Source organism: Rhinoderma darwinii (assembly GCF_050947455.1).
Source record: "Rhinoderma darwinii isolate aRhiDar2 chromosome 5 unlocalized genomic scaffold, aRhiDar2.hap1 SUPER_5_unloc_5, whole genome shotgun sequence".
NCBI classification, from domain to species: Eukaryota; Metazoa; Chordata; class Amphibia; order Anura; family Rhinodermatidae; genus Rhinoderma; species Rhinoderma darwinii.
In genome coordinates this window covers 229,436-250,361 of record NW_027461809.1, presented here as the reverse complement: position 1 = coordinate 250,361, position 20,926 = coordinate 229,436, and the positions used below count along the sequence as shown (strand labels likewise).

The 20,926-nt window shown below is 48.0% G+C and overlaps 12 non-coding genes and 2 pseudogenes across 12 annotated transcripts; all 14 read left to right on the top strand.

Annotated features, from left to right (window-relative positions):
- Window positions 1-731: 731 nt before the first annotated feature.
- On the top strand, window positions 732-922 carry LOC142696172 (U2 spliceosomal RNA). The gene has a single exon (XR_012864160.1). It is a non-coding gene; the product is annotated as a U2 spliceosomal RNA (small nuclear RNA).
- Window positions 923-2,266: 1,344 nt separating this feature from the next.
- On the top strand, window positions 2,267-2,336 carry LOC142696250 (U2 spliceosomal RNA; annotated as a pseudogene).
- Window positions 2,337-3,126: 790 nt separating this feature from the next.
- LOC142696228 (U2 spliceosomal RNA) lies at window positions 3,127-3,307 on the top strand (annotated as a pseudogene).
- Window positions 3,308-4,651: 1,344 nt separating this feature from the next.
- LOC142696170 (U2 spliceosomal RNA) lies at window positions 4,652-4,842 on the top strand. Its single transcript, XR_012864158.1, has one exon. It is a non-coding gene; the product is annotated as a U2 spliceosomal RNA (small nuclear RNA).
- Window positions 4,843-6,186: 1,344 nt separating this feature from the next.
- LOC142696169 (U2 spliceosomal RNA) lies at window positions 6,187-6,377 on the top strand. Its single transcript, XR_012864157.1, has one exon. It is a non-coding gene; the product is annotated as a U2 spliceosomal RNA (small nuclear RNA).
- Window positions 6,378-7,683: 1,306 nt separating this feature from the next.
- On the top strand, window positions 7,684-7,874 carry LOC142696168 (U2 spliceosomal RNA). The gene has a single exon (XR_012864156.1). It is a non-coding gene; the product is annotated as a U2 spliceosomal RNA (small nuclear RNA).
- A 1,346-nt stretch (window positions 7,875-9,220) lies between these two features.
- On the top strand, window positions 9,221-9,411 carry LOC142696167 (U2 spliceosomal RNA). Its single transcript, XR_012864155.1, has one exon. It is a non-coding gene; the product is annotated as a U2 spliceosomal RNA (small nuclear RNA).
- Window positions 9,412-10,751: 1,340 nt separating this feature from the next.
- On the top strand, window positions 10,752-10,942 carry LOC142696166 (U2 spliceosomal RNA). The gene has a single exon (XR_012864154.1). It is a non-coding gene; the product is annotated as a U2 spliceosomal RNA (small nuclear RNA).
- Window positions 10,943-12,248: 1,306 nt separating this feature from the next.
- On the top strand, window positions 12,249-12,439 carry LOC142696165 (U2 spliceosomal RNA). The gene has a single exon (XR_012864153.1). It is a non-coding gene; the product is annotated as a U2 spliceosomal RNA (small nuclear RNA).
- A 1,344-nt stretch (window positions 12,440-13,783) lies between these two features.
- LOC142696163 (U2 spliceosomal RNA) lies at window positions 13,784-13,974 on the top strand. The gene has a single exon (XR_012864152.1). It is a non-coding gene; the product is annotated as a U2 spliceosomal RNA (small nuclear RNA).
- Window positions 13,975-15,318: 1,344 nt separating this feature from the next.
- LOC142696162 (U2 spliceosomal RNA) lies at window positions 15,319-15,509 on the top strand. Its single transcript, XR_012864151.1, has one exon. It is a non-coding gene; the product is annotated as a U2 spliceosomal RNA (small nuclear RNA).
- Window positions 15,510-16,851: 1,342 nt separating this feature from the next.
- On the top strand, window positions 16,852-17,042 carry LOC142696161 (U2 spliceosomal RNA). Its single transcript, XR_012864150.1, has one exon. It is a non-coding gene; the product is annotated as a U2 spliceosomal RNA (small nuclear RNA).
- A 1,346-nt stretch (window positions 17,043-18,388) lies between these two features.
- Window positions 18,389-18,579, top strand: LOC142696160 (U2 spliceosomal RNA). The gene has a single exon (XR_012864149.1). It is a non-coding gene; the product is annotated as a U2 spliceosomal RNA (small nuclear RNA).
- Window positions 18,580-19,885: 1,306 nt separating this feature from the next.
- On the top strand, window positions 19,886-20,076 carry LOC142696158 (U2 spliceosomal RNA). Its single transcript, XR_012864147.1, has one exon. It is a non-coding gene; the product is annotated as a U2 spliceosomal RNA (small nuclear RNA).
- Window positions 20,077-20,926: the final 850 nt, after the last annotated feature.

Sequence of the window (20,926 nt, the reverse complement as noted above, 5' to 3'; positions counted from 1 at the left end):
GAATAACAAACTGTGCAAGGATGGAGGTTGTAGGAGCAAAGAGAAGTTGTCTGTAAAGTTGGTGGATGCCTATTTTCCATTTTGCAGTCCCTTGTCTCCCTCTTGTGGCCTCCTGGAGGCAAATAAATGTGCAAAAAAAAGACAGCCTGGCGGCCGGCTGTTGCAGTGTTGCCCTCTCAGGCAACACTGAGTGACTGACTGAGCCGCACCGTCTTATATAAAGTTCAGACGGAACTTTGCACGTGTCATAGTGGAGCCCTCAGGATTCCAGAGCCAGCTTTCTGACATCATAATGGGGCCTGCCTCAGAGATAGATAAAAGCCTGGGCCCAGGCAGTGTTGGTCAGTGCTGCTCAGCAGGCAGCACTGGACTGGACTGGACTGGATTACAGCTGATACAAGGTGTGAAGGAACAAGGGGTGGCTGTGGGCATGCACTTGCTGCCGCTGCCAGTGTTTATCTGCATGGCAGGAGGGCATTTGGGCGTTGCCAGGAAGGCGTTTTTATGTAGATTCCTCCTCTTTCAGCACTGCATTGTGGTGCAAGCAAAAGAAGCAAATCCTGTGTAGCTTCCTCTCCGGCCTTTATTCACCTCCCTCCCGCTTAGTAGCTGTAAATGTGTGTGAGCCTGCAGGGCCCCATGGAATTGCCTAGGAGTAGGCTGAATCAATCGCTGCAAGGGGTGAACAGCAGTATGGGACAGGCTCGGGCAAGGCAAGGGCCGCTCGGGTTATCGCTTCTCGGCCTTTTGGCTAAGATCAAGTGTAGTATCTGTTCTTATCAGTTTAATATCTGATACGTCCCCTATCTGGGGACCATATATTAAATGGATTTTTAGAACAGGGAGATGGAAATAGAGCTTGCTCTGTCCACTCCACGCATTGACCTGGTATTGCAGTATTTCCAGGACCGGTGCACCCTTCCCTTATGTGTTGACTAAAATCAGATTCCAAAAGTGCTATTTGTGTTTGCTATTGTTTTTGTCTTTCTGATGGGATCTCCCCTTTTAATCCCATTATTTCAACACCTGTTGGACAATGCATTTGTACAGTCATGTGTGATAATGAGCTCATTTATTAAATGCAATTAATTAATACATTGCCACCTCTTGTTGTGTGTGTGTGTGTGTGTGTGTGTGTGTGTGTGTGTGTGTGTGTGTGTGTGTGTGTGTGTGTGTGTGTGTGTGTCTTCTGTGTTTCTGTGTTTCCGGCATTTCACATTGGAACAGCTCATTCACCTTCCTTGTCTTCTCTCCGCCCTCCCTTTTAGGTAGGTTAAAGAGCTGCACCTGAGCCAGCCACTGATTGATTGATGCAGCACCACAGTCAAATAGTGGAGTGGAGTAGGGGGAACAGCAAACAGCCATTAAAGCAGCCCGCCCGCCACAATGGACCTACCTGTGTACACTAGATGGATGTGATGGAATGTACTGTCGTCCCTACATTTCCAAGAAGAAGTAAGAATTGCAGTTGCAACAAACCCTTGCTTGCCTACAAAGAGAGCAGCAATTTGGATTTGTTACTATGTTACCTGGAAGAATAACAAACTGTGCAAGGATGGAGGTTGTAGGAGCAAAGAGAAGTTGTCTGTAAAGTTGGTGGATGCCTATTTTCCATTTTGCAGTCCCTTGTCTCCCTCTTGTGGCCTCCTGGAGGCAAATAAATGTGCAAAAAAAAGACAGCCTGGCGGCCGGCTGTTGCAGTGTTGCCCTCTCAGGCAACACTGAGTGACTGACTGAGCCGCACCGTCTTATATAAAGTTCAGACGGAACTTTGCACGTGTCATAGTGGAGCCCTCAGGATTCCAGAGCCAGCTTTCTGACATCATAATGGGGCCTGCCTCAGAGATAGATAAAAGCCTGGGCCCAGGCAGTGTTGGTCAGTGCTGCTCAGCAGGCAGCACTGGACTGGACTGGACTGGATTACAGCTGATACAAGGTGTGAAGGAACAAGGGGTGGCTGTGGGCATGCACTTGCTGCCGCTGCCAGTGTTTATCTGCATGGCAGGAGGGCATTTGGGCGTTGCCAGGAAGGCGTTTTTATGTAGATTCCTCCTCTTTCAGCACTGCATTGTGGTGCAAGCAAAAGAAGCAAATCCTGTGTAGCTTCCTCTCCGGCCTTTATTCACCTCCCTCCCGCTTAGTAGCTGTAAATGTGTGTGAGCCTGCAGGGCCCCATGGAATTGCCTAGGAGTAGGCTGAATCAATCGCTGCAAGGGGTGAACAGCAGTATGGGACAGGCTCGGGCAAGGCAAGGGCCGCTCGGGTTATCGCTTCTCGGCCTTTTGGCTAAGATCAAGTGTAGTACCTGCTCAAGCTGAGGTTAGTAATCATCCCTGCCGGTGGTACGTGGGCCATCGTAGGGGGATGACAGAACGCCGAGGTGAGGGCAGGGAACCACAACGGTCATCGCTCTGGTGTACGCATTTGGTTTAAAGGTACCATTTGTAGGTGACCAGGCGACCGCCGGATCGAGGTCATTAGGCCGGGTAGTTTGGAAGCCCGAGTTGCTATGTGCCCCAGGGCTGGTGACCCTGGGGTGCCCTAACTCACTGGGGGTGGGATCCCACTGAGTGAAGGCACACTTGCACGCACTCTCTTTCACGCTATATGAGCACACACCTTTATTCTCCCGGCCTTCTGGCTGGGAGATGAGGAATTTTTTTATACCTGGCGGATGTCCAGGCTGTATCACAGCGCACATCCACTTATTTAATTTTGTTTTTCACTGTGTGTTTGTCACGTTTGTCACAAGGATTTTGGGATGCGGTGCCCTTTTGGGACCCTCCTGAGGTCTAGGGGGAAAATGTGTGGCCTTCTGGTTCCTTTTTCCCCTGCAACCCGGCCTCCCTTCTTCGGAGGGGAGGTGCAACTAGGATGCAGGCTCCTAGGTGGACACTGGGGTGGCAGCCCAGGTAGAAGCCTAGGAGTGTGTTTGGGTCTCCCTAAGCTTCGGCGAGGGGGGACCATCGATCCTTGATCCTCTAGGCCTATGGTTTGGAGGGTCAGGGAATGGTTATGCGGGGCCTCTCTCTTTTAAGAGAAGGGCTGCGATAGACCGCATCCTTGTGCACTTTTTGTGTGGCACCTCTGCACTTTTTATGCACTTGGGTGATAGAAAGCACGACTCGGGCTTTTAAAAAAAAAAAAAAAAAAATCTGTTCTTATCAGTTTAATATCTGATACGTCCCCTATCTGGGGACCATATATTAAATGGATTTTTAGAACAGGGAGATGGAAATAGAGCTTGCTCTGTCCACTCCACGCATTGACCTGGTATTGCAGTATTTCCAGGACCGGTGCACCCTTCCCTTATGTGTTGACTAAAATCAGATTCCAAAAGTGCTATTTGTGTTTGCTATTGTTTTTGTCTTTCTGATGGGATCTCCCCTTTTAATCCCATTATTTCAACACCTGTTGGACAATGCATTTGTACAGTCATGTGTGATAATGAGCTCATTTATTAAATGCAATTAATTAATACATTGCCACCTCTTGTTGTGTGTGTGTGTGTGTGTGTGTGTGTGTGTGTGTGTGTGTGTGTGTGTGTGTGTGTGTGTGTGTGTGTGTGTGTCTTCTGTGTTTCTGTGTTTCCGGCATTTCACATTGGAACAGCTCATTCACCTTCCTTGTCTTCTCTCCGCCCTCCCTTTTAGGTAGGTTAAAGAGCTGCACCTGAGCCAGCCACTGATTGATTGATGCAGCACCACAGTCAAATAGTGGAGTGGAGTAGGGGGAACAGCAAACAGCCATTAAAGCAGCCCGCCCGCCACAATGGACCTACCTGTGTACACTAGATGGATGTGATGGAATGTACTGTCGTCCCTACATTTCCAAGAAGAAGTAAGAATTGCAGTTGCAACAAACCCTTGCTTGCCTACAAAGAGAGCAGCAATTTGGATTTGTTACTATGTTACCTGGAAGAATAACAAACTGTGCAAGGATGGAGGTTGTAGGAGCAAAGAGAAGTTGTCTGTAAAGTTGGTGGATGCCTATTTTCCATTTTGCAGTCCCTTGTCTCCCTCTTGTGGCCTCCTGGAGGCAAATAAATGTGCAAAAAAAAGACAGCCTGGCGGCCGGCTGTTGCAGTGTTGCCCTCTCAGGCAACACTGAGTGACTGACTGAGCCGCACCGTCTTATATAAAGTTCAGACGGAACTTTGCACGTGTCATAGTGGAGCCCTCAGGATTCCAGAGCCAGCTTTCTGACATCATAATGGGGCCTGCCTCAGAGATAGATAAAAGCCTGGGCCCAGGCAGTGTTGGTCAGTGCTGCTCAGCAGGCAGCACTGGACTGGACTGGACTGGATTACAGCTGATACAAGGTGTGAAGGAACAAGGGGTGGCTGTGGGCATGCACTTGCTGCCGCTGCCAGTGTTTATCTGCATGGCAGGAGGGCATTTGGGCGTTGCCAGGAAGGCGTTTTTATGTAGATTCCTCCTCTTTCAGCACTGCATTGTGGTGCAAGCAAAAGAAGCAAATCCTGTGTAGCTTCCTCTCCGGCCTTTATTCACCTCCCTCCCGCTTAGTAGCTGTAAATGTGTGTGAGCCTGCAGGGCCCCATGGAATTGCCTAGGAGTAGGCTGAATCAATCGCTGCAAGGGGTGAACAGCAGTATGGGACAGGCTCGGGCAAGGCAAGGGCCGCTCGGGTTATCGCTTCTCGGCCTTTTGGCTAAGATCAAGTGTAGTATCTGTTCTTATCAGTTTAATATCTGATACGTCCCCTATCTGGGGACCATATATTAAATGGATTTTTAGAACAGGGAGATGGAAATAGAGCTTGCTCTGTCCACTCCACGCATTGACCTGGTATTGCAGTATTTCCAGGACCGGTGCACCCTTCCCTTATGTGTTGACTAAAATCAGATTCCAAAAGTGCTATTTGTGTTTGCTATTGTTTTTGTCTTTCTGATGGGATCTCCCCTTTTAATCCCATTATTTCAACACCTGTTGGACAATGCATTTGTACAGTCATGTGTGATAATGAGCTCATTTATTAAATGCAATTAATTAATACATTGCCACCTCTTGTTGTGTGTGTGTGTGTGTGTGTGTGTGTGTGTGTGTGTGTGTGTGTGTGTGTGTGTGTGTGTGTGTGTGTGTGTGTCTTCTGTGTTTCTGTGTTTCCGGCATTTCACATTGGAACAGCTCATTCACCTTCCTTGTCTTCTCTCCGCCCTCCCTTTTAGGTAGGTTAAAGAGCTGCACCTGAGCCAGCCACTGATTGATTGATGCAGCACCACAGTCAAATAGTGGAGTGGAGTAGGGGGAACAGCAAACAGCCATTAAAGCAGCCCGCCCGCCACAATGGACCTACCTGTGTACACTAGATGGATGTGATGGAATGTACTGTCGTCCCTACATTTCCAAGAAGAAGTAAGAATTGCAGTTGCAACAAACCCTTGCTTGCCTACAAAGAGAGCAGCAATTTGGATTTGTTACTATGTTACCTGGAAGAATAACAAACTGTGCAAGGATGGAGGTTGTAGGAGCAAAGAGAAGTTGTCTGTAAAGTTGGTGGATGCCTATTTTCCATTTTGCAGTCCCTTGTCTCCCTCTTGTGGCCTCCTGGAGGCAAATAAATGTGCAAAAAAAAGACAGCCTGGCGGCCGGCTGTTGCAGTGTTGCCCTCTCAGGCAACACTGAGTGACTGACTGAGCCGCACCGTCTTATATAAAGTTCAGACGGAACTTTGCACGTGTCATAGTGGAGCCCTCAGGATTCCAGAGCCAGCTTTCTGACATCATAATGGGGCCTGCCTCAGAGATAGATAAAAGCCTGGGCCCAGGCAGTGTTGGTCAGTGCTGCTCAGCAGGCAGCACTGGACTGGACTGGACTGGATTACAGCTGATACAAGGTGTGAAGGAACAAGGGGTGGCTGTGGGCATGCACTTGCTGCCGCTGCCAGTGTTTATCTGCATGGCAGGAGGGCATTTGGGCGTTGCCAGGAAGGCGTTTTTATGTAGATTCCTCCTCTTTCAGCACTGCATTGTGGTGCAAGCAAAAGAAGCAAATCCTGTGTAGCTTCCTCTCCGGCCTTTATTCACCTCCCTCCCGCTTAGTAGCTGTAAATGTGTGTGAGCCTGCAGGGCCCCATGGAATTGCCTAGGAGTAGGCTGAATCAATCGCTGCAAGGGGTGAACAGCAGTATGGGACAGGCTCGGGCAAGGCAAGGGCCGCTCGGGTTATCGCTTCTCGGCCTTTTGGCTAAGATCAAGTGTAGTATCTGTTCTTATCAGTTTAATATCTGATACGTCCCCTATCTGGGGACCATATATTAAATGGATTTTTAGAACAGGGAGATGGAAATAGAGCTTGCTCTGTCCACTCCACGCATTGACCTGGTATTGCAGTATTTCCAGGACCGGTGCACCCTTCCCTTATGTGTTGACTAAAATCAGATTCCAAAAGTGCTATTTGTGTTTGCTATTGTTTTTGTCTTTCTGATGGGATCTCCCCTTTTAATCCCATTATTTCAACACCTGTTGGACAATGCATTTGTACAGTCATGTGTGATAATGAGCTCATTTATTAAATGCAATTAATTAATACATTGCCACCTCTTGTTGTGTGTGTGTGTGTGTGTGTGTGTGTGTGTGTGTGTCTTCTGTGTTTCTGTGTTTCCGGCATTTCACATTGGAACAGCTCATTCACCTTCCTTGTCTTCTCTCCGCCCTCCCTTTTAGGTAGGTTAAAGAGCTGCACCTGAGCCAGCCACTGATTGATTGATGCAGCACCACAGTCAAATAGTGGAGTGGAGTAGGGGGAACAGCAAACAGCCATTAAAGCAGCCCGCCCGCCACAATGGACCTACCTGTGTACACTAGATGGATGTGATGGAATGTACTGTCGTCCCTACATTTCCAAGAAGAAGTAAGAATTGCAGTTGCAACAAACCCTTGCTTGCCTACAAAGAGAGCAGCAATTTGGATTTGTTACTATGTTACCTGGAAGAATAACAAACTGTGCAAGGATGGAGGTTGTAGGAGCAAAGAGAAGTTGTCTGTAAAGTTGGTGGATGCCTATTTTCCATTTTGCAGTCCCTTGTCTCCCTCTTGTGGCCTCCTGGAGGCAAATAAATGTGCAAAAAAAAGACAGCCTGGCGGCCGGCTGTTGCAGTGTTGCCCTCTCAGGCAACACTGAGTGACTGACTGAGCCGCACCGTCTTATATAAAGTTCAGACGGAACTTTGCACGTGTCATAGTGGAGCCCTCAGGATTCCAGAGCCAGCTTTCTGACATCATAATGGGGCCTGCCTCAGAGATAGATAAAAGCCTGGGCCCAGGCAGTGTTGGTCAGTGCTGCTCAGCAGGCAGCACTGGACTGGACTGGACTGGATTACAGCTGATACAAGGTGTGAAGGAACAAGGGGTGGCTGTGGGCATGCACTTGCTGCCGCTGCCAGTGTTTATCTGCATGGCAGGAGGGCATTTGGGCGTTGCCAGGAAGGCGTTTTTATGTAGATTCCTCCTCTTTCAGCACTGCATTGTGGTGCAAGCAAAAGAAGCAAATCCTGTGTAGCTTCCTCTCCGGCCTTTATTCACCTCCCTCCCGCTTAGTAGCTGTAAATGTGTGTGAGCCTGCAGGGCCCCATGGAATTGCCTAGGAGTAGGCTGAATCAATCGCTGCAAGGGGTGAACAGCAGTATGGGACAGGCTCGGGCAAGGCAAGGGCCGCTCGGGTTATCGCTTCTCGGCCTTTTGGCTAAGATCAAGTGTAGTATCTGTTCTTATCAGTTTAATATCTGATACGTCCCCTATCTGGGGACCATATATTAAATGGATTTTTAGAACAGGGAGATGGAAATAGAGCTTGCTCTGTCCACTCCACGCATTGACCTGGTATTGCAGTATTTCCAGGACCGGTGCACCCTTCCCTTATGTGTTGACTAAAATCAGATTCCAAAAGTGCTATTTGTGTTTGCTATTGTTTTTGTCTTTCTGATGGGATCTCCCCTTTTAATCCCATTATTTCAACACCTGTTGGACAATGCATTTGTACAGTCATGTGTGATAATGAGCTCATTTATTAAATGCAATTAATTAATACATTGCCACCTCTTGTTGTGTGTGTGTGTGTGTGTGTGTGTGTGTGTGTGTGTGTGTGTGTGTGTGTGTGTGTGTGTGTGTGTGTGTGTGTGTCTTCTGTGTTTCTGTGTTTCCGGCATTTCACATTGGAACAGCTCATTCACCTTCCTTGTCTTCTCTCCGCCCTCCCTTTTAGGTAGGTTAAAGAGCTGCACCTGAGCCAGCCACTGATTGATTGATGCAGCACCACAGTCAAATAGTGGAGTGGAGTAGGGGGAACAGCAAACAGCCATTAAAGCAGCCCGCCCGCCACAATGGACCTACCTGTGTACACTAGATGGATGTGATGGAATGTACTGTCGTCCCTACATTTCCAAGAAGAAGTAAGAATTGCAGTTGCAACAAACCCTTGCTTGCCTACAAAGAGAGCAGCAATTTGGATTTGTTACTATGTTACCTGGAAGAATAACAAACTGTGCAAGGATGGAGGTTGTAGGAGCAAAGAGAAGTTGTCTGTAAAGTTGGTGGATGCCTATTTTCCATTTTGCAGTCCCTTGTCTCCCTCTTGTGGCCTCCTGGAGGCAAATAAATGTGCAAAAAAAAGACAGCCTGGCGGCCGGCTGTTGCAGTGTTGCCCTCTCAGGCAACACTGAGTGACTGACTGAGCCGCACCGTCTTATATAAAGTTCAGACGGAACTTTGCACGTGTCATAGTGGAGCCCTCAGGATTCCAGAGCCAGCTTTCTGACATCATAATGGGGCCTGCCTCAGAGATAGATAAAAGCCTGGGCCCAGGCAGTGTTGGTCAGTGCTGCTCAGCAGGCAGCACTGGACTGGACTGGACTGGATTACAGCTGATACAAGGTGTGAAGGAACAAGGGGTGGCTGTGGGCATGCACTTGCTGCCGCTGCCAGTGTTTATCTGCATGGCAGGAGGGCATTTGGGCGTTGCCAGGAAGGCGTTTTTATGTAGATTCCTCCTCTTTCAGCACTGCATTGTGGTGCAAGCAAAAGAAGCAAATCCTGTGTAGCTTCCTCTCCGGCCTTTATTCACCTCCCTCCCGCTTAGTAGCTGTAAATGTGTGTGAGCCTGCAGGGCCCCATGGAATTGCCTAGGAGTAGGCTGAATCAATCGCTGCAAGGGGTGAACAGCAGTATGGGACAGGCTCGGGCAAGGCAAGGGCCGCTCGGGTTATCGCTTCTCGGCCTTTTGGCTAAGATCAAGTGTAGTATCTGTTCTTATCAGTTTAATATCTGATACGTCCCCTATCTGGGGACCATATATTAAATGGATTTTTAGAACAGGGAGATGGAAATAGAGCTTGCTCTGTCCACTCCACGCATTGACCTGGTATTGCAGTATTTCCAGGACCGGTGCACCCTTCCCTTATGTGTTGACTAAAATCAGATTCCAAAAGTGCTATTTGTGTTTGCTATTGTTTTTGTCTTTCTGATGGGATCTCCCCTTTTAATCCCATTATTTCAACACCTGTTGGACAATGCATTTGTACAGTCATGTGTGATAATGAGCTCATTTATTAAATGCAATTAATTAATACATTGCCACCTCTTGTTGTGTGTGTGTGTGTGTGTGTGTGTGTGTGTGTGTGTGTGTGTGTGTGTGTGTGTGTGTGTGTGTGTGTGTCTTCTGTGTTTCTGTGTTTCCGGCATTTCACATTGGAACAGCTCATTCACCTTCCTTGTCTTCTCTCCGCCCTCCCTTTTAGGTAGGTTAAAGAGCTGCACCTGAGCCAGCCACTGATTGATTGATGCAGCACCACAGTCAAATAGTGGAGTGGAGTAGGGGGAACAGCAAACAGCCATTAAAGCAGCCCGCCCGCCACAATGGACCTACCTGTGTACACTAGATGGATGTGATGGAATGTACTGTCGTCCCTACATTTCCAAGAAGAAGTAAGAATTGCAGTTGCAACAAACCCTTGCTTGCCTACAAAGAGAGCAGCAATTTGGATTTGTTACTATGTTACCTGGAAGAATAACAAACTGTGCAAGGATGGAGGTTGTAGGAGCAAAGAGAAGTTGTCTGTAAAGTTGGTGGATGCCTATTTTCCATTTTGCAGTCCCTTGTCTCCCTCTTGTGGCCTCCTGGAGGCAAATAAATGTGCAAAAAAAAGACAGCCTGGCGGCCGGCTGTTGCAGTGTTGCCCTCTCAGGCAACACTGAGTGACTGACTGAGCCGCACCGTCTTATATAAAGTTCAGACGGAACTTTGCACGTGTCATAGTGGAGCCCTCAGGATTCCAGAGCCAGCTTTCTGACATCATAATGGGGCCTGCCTCAGAGATAGATAAAAGCCTGGGCCCAGGCAGTGTTGGTCAGTGCTGCTCAGCAGGCAGCACTGGACTGGACTGGACTGGATTACAGCTGATACAAGGTGTGAAGGAACAAGGGGTGGCTGTGGGCATGCACTTGCTGCCGCTGCCAGTGTTTATCTGCATGGCAGGAGGGCATTTGGGCGTTGCCAGGAAGGCGTTTTTATGTAGATTCCTCCTCTTTCAGCACTGCATTGTGGTGCAAGCAAAAGAAGCAAATCCTGTGTAGCTTCCTCTCCGGCCTTTATTCACCTCCCTCCCGCTTAGTAGCTGTAAATGTGTGTGAGCCTGCAGGGCCCCATGGAATTGCCTAGGAGTAGGCTGAATCAATCGCTGCAAGGGGTGAACAGCAGTATGGGACAGGCTCGGGCAAGGCAAGGGCCGCTCGGGTTATCGCTTCTCGGCCTTTTGGCTAAGATCAAGTGTAGTATCTGTTCTTATCAGTTTAATATCTGATACGTCCCCTATCTGGGGACCATATATTAAATGGATTTTTAGAACAGGGAGATGGAAATAGAGCTTGCTCTGTCCACTCCACGCATTGACCTGGTATTGCAGTATTTCCAGGACCGGTGCACCCTTCCCTTATGTGTTGACTAAAATCAGATTCCAAAAGTGCTATTTGTGTTTGCTATTGTTTTTGTCTTTCTGATGGGATCTCCCCTTTTAATCCCATTATTTCAACACCTGTTGGACAATGCATTTGTACAGTCATGTGTGATAATGAGCTCATTTATTAAATGCAATTAATTAATACATTGCCACCTCTTGTTGTGTGTGTGTGTGTGTGTGTGTGTGTGTGTGTGTGTCTTCTGTGTTTCTGTGTTTCCGGCATTTCACATTGGAACAGCTCATTCACCTTCCTTGTCTTCTCTCCGCCCTCCCTTTTAGGTAGGTTAAAGAGCTGCACCTGAGCCAGCCACTGATTGATTGATGCAGCACCACAGTCAAATAGTGGAGTGGAGTAGGGGGAACAGCAAACAGCCATTAAAGCAGCCCGCCCGCCACAATGGACCTACCTGTGTACACTAGATGGATGTGATGGAATGTACTGTCGTCCCTACATTTCCAAGAAGAAGTAAGAATTGCAGTTGCAACAAACCCTTGCTTGCCTACAAAGAGAGCAGCAATTTGGATTTGTTACTATGTTACCTGGAAGAATAACAAACTGTGCAAGGATGGAGGTTGTAGGAGCAAAGAGAAGTTGTCTGTAAAGTTGGTGGATGCCTATTTTCCATTTTGCAGTCCCTTGTCTCCCTCTTGTGGCCTCCTGGAGGCAAATAAATGTGCAAAAAAAAGACAGCCTGGCGGCCGGCTGTTGCAGTGTTGCCCTCTCAGGCAACACTGAGTGACTGACTGAGCCGCACCGTCTTATATAAAGTTCAGACGGAACTTTGCACGTGTCATAGTGGAGCCCTCAGGATTCCAGAGCCAGCTTTCTGACATCATAATGGGGCCTGCCTCAGAGATAGATAAAAGCCTGGGCCCAGGCAGTGTTGGTCAGTGCTGCTCAGCAGGCAGCACTGGACTGGACTGGACTGGATTACAGCTGATACAAGGTGTGAAGGAACAAGGGGTGGCTGTGGGCATGCACTTGCTGCCGCTGCCAGTGTTTATCTGCATGGCAGGAGGGCATTTGGGCGTTGCCAGGAAGGCGTTTTTATGTAGATTCCTCCTCTTTCAGCACTGCATTGTGGTGCAAGCAAAAGAAGCAAATCCTGTGTAGCTTCCTCTCCGGCCTTTATTCACCTCCCTCCCGCTTAGTAGCTGTAAATGTGTGTGAGCCTGCAGGGCCCCATGGAATTGCCTAGGAGTAGGCTGAATCAATCGCTGCAAGGGGTGAACAGCAGTATGGGACAGGCTCGGGCAAGGCAAGGGCCGCTCGGGTTATCGCTTCTCGGCCTTTTGGCTAAGATCAAGTGTAGTATCTGTTCTTATCAGTTTAATATCTGATACGTCCCCTATCTGGGGACCATATATTAAATGGATTTTTAGAACAGGGAGATGGAAATAGAGCTTGCTCTGTCCACTCCACGCATTGACCTGGTATTGCAGTATTTCCAGGACCGGTGCACCCTTCCCTTATGTGTTGACTAAAATCAGATTCCAAAAGTGCTATTTGTGTTTGCTATTGTTTTTGTCTTTCTGATGGGATCTCCCCTTTTAATCCCATTATTTCAACACCTGTTGGACAATGCATTTGTACAGTCATGTGTGATAATGAGCTCATTTATTAAATGCAATTAATTAATACATTGCCACCTCTTGTTGTGTGTGTGTGTGTGTGTGTGTGTGTGTGTGTGTGTGTGTGTGTGTGTGTGTGTGTGTGTGTGTGTGTGTGTGTCTTCTGTGTTTCTGTGTTTCCGGCATTTCACATTGGAACAGCTCATTCACCTTCCTTGTCTTCTCTCCGCCCTCCCTTTTAGGTAGGTTAAAGAGCTGCACCTGAGCCAGCCACTGATTGATTGATGCAGCACCACAGTCAAATAGTGGAGTGGAGTAGGGGGAACAGCAAACAGCCATTAAAGCAGCCCGCCCGCCACAATGGACCTACCTGTGTACACTAGATGGATGTGATGGAATGTACTGTCGTCCCTACATTTCCAAGAAGAAGTAAGAATTGCAGTTGCAACAAACCCTTGCTTGCCTACAAAGAGAGCAGCAATTTGGATTTGTTACTATGTTACCTGGAAGAATAACAAACTGTGCAAGGATGGAGGTTGTAGGAGCAAAGAGAAGTTGTCTGTAAAGTTGGTGGATGCCTATTTTCCATTTTGCAGTCCCTTGTCTCCCTCTTGTGGCCTCCTGGAGGCAAATAAATGTGCAAAAAAAAGACAGCCTGGCGGCCGGCTGTTGCAGTGTTGCCCTCTCAGGCAACACTGAGTGACTGACTGAGCCGCACCGTCTTATATAAAGTTCAGACGGAACTTTGCACGTGTCATAGTGGAGCCCTCAGGATTCCAGAGCCAGCTTTCTGACATCATAATGGGGCCTGCCTCAGAGATAGATAAAAGCCTGGGCCCAGGCAGTGTTGGTCAGTGCTGCTCAGCAGGCAGCACTGGACTGGACTGGACTGGATTACAGCTGATACAAGGTGTGAAGGAACAAGGGGTGGCTGTGGGCATGCACTTGCTGCCGCTGCCAGTGTTTATCTGCATGGCAGGAGGGCATTTGGGCGTTGCCAGGAAGGCGTTTTTATGTAGATTCCTCCTCTTTCAGCACTGCATTGTGGTGCAAGCAAAAGAAGCAAATCCTGTGTAGCTTCCTCTCCGGCCTTTATTCACCTCCCTCCCGCTTAGTAGCTGTAAATGTGTGTGAGCCTGCAGGGCCCCATGGAATTGCCTAGGAGTAGGCTGAATCAATCGCTGCAAGGGGTGAACAGCAGTATGGGACAGGCTCGGGCAAGGCAAGGGCCGCTCGGGTTATCGCTTCTCGGCCTTTTGGCTAAGATCAAGTGTAGTATCTGTTCTTATCAGTTTAATATCTGATACGTCCCCTATCTGGGGACCATATATTAAATGGATTTTTAGAACAGGGAGATGGAAATAGAGCTTGCTCTGTCCACTCCACGCATTGACCTGGTATTGCAGTATTTCCAGGACCGGTGCACCCTTCCCTTATGTGTTGACTAAAATCAGATTCCAAAAGTGCTATTTGTGTTTGCTATTGTTTTTGTCTTTCTGATGGGATCTCCCCTTTTAATCCCATTATTTCAACACCTGTTGGACAATGCATTTGTACAGTCATGTGTGATAATGAGCTCATTTATTAAATGCAATTAATTAATACATTGCCACCTCTTGTTGTGTGTGTGTGTGTGTGTGTGTGTGTGTGTGTGTGTGTGTGTGTGTGTGTGTGTGTGTGTGTGTGTGTGTGTGTCTTCTGTGTTTCTGTGTTTCCGGCATTTCACATTGGAACAGCTCATTCACCTTCCTTGTCTTCTCTCCGCCCTCCCTTTTAGGTAGGTTAAAGAGCTGCACCTGAGCCAGCCACTGATTGATTGATGCAGCACCACAGTCAAATAGTGGAGTGGAGTAGGGGGAACAGCAAACAGCCATTAAAGCAGCCCGCCCGCCACAATGGACCTACCTGTGTACACTAGATGGATGTGATGGAATGTACTGTCGTCCCTACATTTCCAAGAAGAAGTAAGAATTGCAGTTGCAACAAACCCTTGCTTGCCTACAAAGAGAGCAGCAATTTGGATTTGTTACTATGTTACCTGGAAGAATAACAAACTGTGCAAGGATGGAGGTTGTAGGAGCAAAGAGAAGTTGTCTGTAAAGTTGGTGGATGCCTATTTTCCATTTTGCAGTCCCTTGTCTCCCTCTTGTGGCCTCCTGGAGGCAAATAAATGTGCAAAAAAAAGACAGCCTGGCGGCCGGCTGTTGCAGTGTTGCCCTCTCAGGCAACACTGAGTGACTGACTGAGCCGCACCGTCTTATATAAAGTTCAGACGGAACTTTGCACGTGTCATAGTGGAGCCCTCAGGATTCCAGAGCCAGCTTTCTGACATCATAATGGGGCCTGCCTCAGAGATAGATAAAAGCCTGGGCCCAGGCAGTGTTGGTCAGTGCTGCTCAGCAGGCAGCACTGGACTGGACTGGACTGGATTACAGCTGATACAAGGTGTGAAGGAACAAGGGGTGGCTGTGGGCATGCACTTGCTGCCGCTGCCAGTGTTTATCTGCATGGCAGGAGGGCATTTGGGCGTTGCCAGGAAGGCGTTTTTATGTAGATTCCTCCTCTTTCAGCACTGCATTGTGGTGCAAGCAAAAGAAGCAAATCCTGTGTAGCTTCCTCTCCGGCCTTTATTCACCTCCCTCCCGCTTAGTAGCTGTAAATGTGTGTGAGCCTGCAGGGCCCCATGGAATTGCCTAGGAGTAGGCTGAATCAATCGCTGCAAGGGGTGAACAGCAGTATGGGACAGGCTCGGGCAAGGCAAGGGCCGCTCGGGTTATCGCTTCTCGGCCTTTTGGCTAAGATCAAGTGTAGTATCTGTTCTTATCAGTTTAATATCTGATACGTCCCCTATCTGGGGACCATATATTAAATGGATTTTTAGAACAGGGAGATGGAAATAGAGCTTGCTCTGTCCACTCCACGCATTGACCTGGTATTGCAGTATTTCCAGGACCGGTGCACCCTTCCCTTATGTGTTGACTAAAATCAGATTCCAAAAGTGCTATTTGTGTTTGCTATTGTTTTTGTCTTTCTGATGGGATCTCCCCTTTTAATCCCATTATTTCAACACCTGTTGGACAATGCATTTGTACAGTCATGTGTGATAATGAGCTCATTTATTAAATGCAATTAATTAATACATTGCCACCTCTTGTTGTGTGTGTGTGTGTGTGTGTGTGTGTGTGTGTGTGTGTGTGTGTGTGTGTGTGTGTGTGTGTGTGTGTGTGTCTTCTGTGTTTCTGTGTTTCCGGCATTTCACATTGGAACAGCTCATTCACCTTCCTTGTCTTCTCTCCGCCCTCCCTTTTAGGTAGGTTAAAGAGCTGCACCTGAGCCAGCCACTGATTGATTGATGCAGCACCACAGTCAAATAGTGGAGTGGAGTAGGGGGAACAGCAAACAGCCATTAAAGCAGCCCGCCCGCCACAATGGACCTACCTGTGTACACTAGATGGATGTGATGGAATGTACTGTCGTCCCTACATTTCCAAGAAGAAGTAAGAATTGCAGTTGCAACAAACCCTTGCTTGCCTACAAAGAGAGCAGCAATTTGGATTTGTTACTATGTTACCTGGAAGAATAACAAACTGTGCAAGGATGGAGGTTGTAGGAGCAAAGAGAAGTTGTCTGTAAAGTTGGTGGATGCCTATTTTCCATTTTGCAGTCCCTTGTCTCCCTCTTGTGGCCTCCTGGAGGCAAATAAATGTGCAAAAAAAAGACAGCCTGGCGGCCGGCTGTTGCAGTGTTGCCCTCTCAGGCAACACTGAGTGACTGACTGAGCCGCACCGTCTTATATAAAGTTCAGACGGAACTTTGCACGTGTCATAGTGGAGCCCTCAGGATTCCAGAGCCAGCTTTCTGACATCATAATGGGGCCTGCCTCAGAGATAGATAAAAGCCTGGGCCCAGGCAGTGTTGGTCAGTGCTGCTCAGCAGGCAGCACTGGACTGGACTGGACTGGATTACAGCTGATACAAGGTGTGAAGGAACAAGGGGTGGCTGTGGGCATGCACTTGCTGCCGCTGCCAGTGTTTATCTGCATGGCAGGAGGGCATTTGGGCGTTGCCAGGAAGGCGTTTTTATGTAGATTCCTCCTCTTTCAGCACTGCATTGTGGTGCAAGCAAAAGAAGCAAATCCTGTGTAGCTTCCTCTCCGGCCTTTATTCACCTCCCTCCCGCTTAGTAGCTGTAAATGTGTGTGAGCCTGCAGGGCCCCATGGAATTGCCTAGGAGTAGGCTGAATCAATCGCTGCAAGGGGTGAACAGCAGTATGGGACAGGCTCGGGCAAGGCAAGGGCCGCTCGGGTTATCGCTTCTCGGCCTTTTGGCTAAGATCAAGTGTAGTATCTGTTCTTATCAGTTTAATATCTGATACGTCCCCTATCTGGGGACCATATATTAAATGGATTTTTAGAACAGGGAGATGGAAATAGAGCTTGCTCTGTCCACTCCACGCATTGACCTGGTATTGCAGTATTTCCAGGACCGGTGCACCCTTCCCTTATGTGTTGACTAAAATCAGATTCCAAAAGTGCTATTTGTGTTTGCTATTGTTTTTGTCTTTCTGATGGGATCTCCCCTTTTAATCCCATTATTTCAACACCTGTTGGACAATGCATTTGTACAGTCATGTGTGATAATGAGCTCATTTATTAAATGCAATTAATTAATACATTGCCACCTCTTGTTGTGTGTGTGTGTGTGTGTGTGTGTGTGTGTGTGTGTGTGTGTGTGTGTGTGTGTGTGTGTGTGTGTGTGTGTGTGTCTTCTGTGTTTCTGTGTTTCCGGCATTTCACATTGGAACAGCTCATTCACCTTCCTTGTCTTCTCTCCGCCCTCCCTTTTAGGTAGGTTAAAGAGCTGCACCTGAGCCAGCCACTGATTGATTGATGCAGCACCACAGTCAAATAGTGGAGTGGAGTAGGGGGAACAGCAAACAGCCATTAAAGCAGCCCGCCCGCCACAATGGACCTACCTGTGTACACTAGATGGATGTGATGGAATGTACTGTCGTCCCTACATTTCCAAGAAGAAGTAAGAATTGCAGTTGCAACAAACCCTTGCTTGCCTACAAAGAGAGCAGCAATTTGGATTTGTTACTATGTTACCTGGAAGAATAACAAACTGTGCAAGGATGGAGGTTGTAGGAGCAAAGAGAAGTTGTCTGTAAAGTTGGTGGATGCCTATTTTCCATTTTGCAGTCCCTTGTCTCCCTCTTGTGGCCTCCTGGAGGCAAATAAATGTGCAAAAAAAAGACAGCCTGGCGGCCGGCTGTTGCAGTGTTGCCCTCTCAGGCAACACTGAGTGACTGACTGAGCCGCACCGTCTTATATAAAGTTCAGACGGAACTTTGCACGTGTCATAGTGGAGCCCTCAGGATTCCAGAGCCAGCTTTCTGACATCATAATGGGGCCTGCCTCAGAGATAGATAAAAGCCTGGGCCCAGGCAGTGTTGGTCAGTGCTGCTCAGCAGGCAGCACTGGACTGGACTGGACTGGATTACAGCTGATACAAGGTGTGAAGGAACAAGGGGTGGCTGTGGGCATGCACTTGCTGCCGCTGCCAGTGTTTATCTGCATGGCAGGAGGGCATTTGGGCGTTGCCAGGAAGGCGTTTTTATGTAGATTCCTCCTCTTTCAGCACTGCATTGTGGTGCAAGCAAAAGAAGCAAATCCTGTGTAGCTTCCTCTCCGGCCTTTATTCACCTCCCTCCCGCTTAGTAGCTGTAAATGTGTGTGAGCCTGCAGGGCCCCATGGAATTGCCTAGGAGTAGGCTGAATCAATCGCTGCAAGGGGTGAACAGCAGTATGGGACAGGCTCGGGCAAGGCAAGGGCCGCTCGGGTTATCGCTTCTCGGCCTTTTGGCTAAGATCAAGTGTAGTATCTGTTCTTATCAGTTTAATATCTGATACGTCCCCTATCTGGGGACCATATATTAAATGGATTTTTAGAACAGGGAGATGGAAATAGAGCTTGCTCTGTCCACTCCACGCATTGACCTGGTATTGCAGTATTTCCAGGACCGGTGCACCCTTCCCTTATGTGTTGACTAAAATCAGATTCCAAAAGTGCTATTTGTGTTTGCTATTGTTTTTGTCTTTCTGATGGGATCTCCCCTTTTAATCCCATTATTTCAACACCTGTTGGACAATGCATTTGTACAGTCATGTGTGATAATGAGCTCATTTATTAAATGCAATTAATTAATACATTGCCACCTCTTGTTGTGTGTGTGTGTGTGTGTGTGTGTGTGTGTGTGTGTCTTCTGTGTTTCTGTGTTTCCGGCATTTCACATTGGAACAGCTCATTCACCTTCCTTGTCTTCTCTCCGCCCTCCCTTTTAGGTAGGTTAAAGAGCTGCACCTGAGCCAGCCACTGATTGATTGATGCAGCACCACAGTCAAATAGTGGAGTGGAGTAGGGGGAACAGCAAACAGCCATTAAAGCAGCCCGCCCGCCACAATGGACCTACCTGTGTACACTAGATGGATGTGATGGAATGTACTGTCGTCCCTACATTTCCAAGAAGAAGTAAGAATTGCAGTTGCAACAAACCCTTGCTTGCCTACAAAGAGAGCAGCAATTTGGATTTGTTACTATGTTACCTGGAAGAATAACAAACTGTGCAAGGATGGAGGTTGTAGGAGCAAAGAGAAGTTGTCTGTAAAGTTGGTGGATGCCTATTTTCCATTTTGCAGTCCCTTGTCTCCCTCTTGTGGCCTCCTGGAGGCAAATAAATGTGCAAAAAAAAGACAGCCTGGCGGCCGGCTGTTGCAGTGTTGCCCTCTCAGGCAACACTGAGTGACTGACTGAGCCGCACCGTCTTATATAAAGTTCAGACGGAACTTTGCACGTGTCATAGTGGAGCCCTCAGGATTCCAGAGCCAGCTTTCTGACATCATAATGGGGCCTGCCTCAGAGATAGATAAAAGCCTGGGCCCAGGCAGTGTTGGTCAGTGCTGCTCAGCAGGCAGCACTGGACTGGACTGGACTGGATTACAGCTGATACAAGGTGTGAAGGAACAAGGGGTGGCTGTGGGCATGCACTTGCTGCCGCTGCCAGTGTTTATCTGCATGGCAGGAGGGCATTTGGGCGTTGCCAGGAAGGCGTTTTTATGTAGATTCCTCCTCTTTCAGCACTGCATTGTGGTGCAAGCAAAAGAAGCAAATCCTGTGTAGCTTCCTCTCCGGCCTTTATTCACCTCCCTCCCGCTTAGTAGCTGTAAATGTGTGTGAGCCTGCAGGGCCCCATGGAATTGCCTAGGAGTAGGCTGAATCAATCGCTGCAAGGGGTGAACAGCAGTATGGGACAGGCTCGGGCAAGGCAAGGGCCGCTCGGGTTATCGCTTCTCGGCCTTTTGGCTAAGATCAAGTGTAGTATCTGTTCTTATCAGTTTAATATCTGATACGTCCCCTATCTGGGGACCATATATTAAATGGATTTTTAGAACAGGGAGATGGAAATAGAGCTTGCTCTGTCCACTCCACGCATTGACCTGGTATTGCAGTATTTCCAGGACCGGTGCACCCTTCCCTTATGTGTTGACTAAAATCAGATTCCAAAAGTGCTATTTGTGTTTGCTATTGTTTTTGTCTTTCTGATGGGATCTCCCCTTTTAATCCCATTATTTCAACACCTGTTGGACAATGCATTTGTACAGTCATGTGTGATAATGAGCTCATTTATTAAATGCAATTAATTAATACATTGCCACCTCTTGTTGTGTGTGTGTGTGTGTGTGTGTGTGTGTGTGTGTGTGTGTGTGTGTGTGTGTGTGTGTCTTCTGTGTTTCTGTGTTTCCGGCATTTCACATTGGAACAGCTCATTCACCTTCCTTGTCTTCTCTCCGCCCTCCCTTTTAGGTAGGTTAAAGAGCTGCACCTGAGCCAGCCACTGATTGATTGATGCAGCACCACAGTCAAATAGTGGAGTGGAGTAGGGGGAACAGCAAACAGCCATTAAAGCAGCCCGCCCGCCACAATGGACCTACCTGTGTACACTAGATGGATGTGATGGAATGTACTGTCGTCCCTACATTTCCAAGAAGAAGTAAGAATTGCAGTTGCAACAAACCCTTGCTTGCCTACAAAGAGAGCAGCAATTTGGATTTGTTACTATGTTACCTGGAAGAATAACAAACTGTGCAAGGATGGAGGTTGTAGGAGCAAAGAGAAGTTGTCTGTAAAGTTGGTGGATGCCTATTTTCCATTTTGCAGTCCCTTGTCTCCCTCTTGTGGCCTCCTGGAGGCAAATAAATGTGCAAAAAAAAGACAGCCTGGCGGCCGGCTGTTGCAGTGTTGCCCTCTCAGGCAACACTGAGTGACTGACTGAGCCGCACCGTCTTATATAAAGTTCAGACGGAACTTTGCACGTGTCATAGTG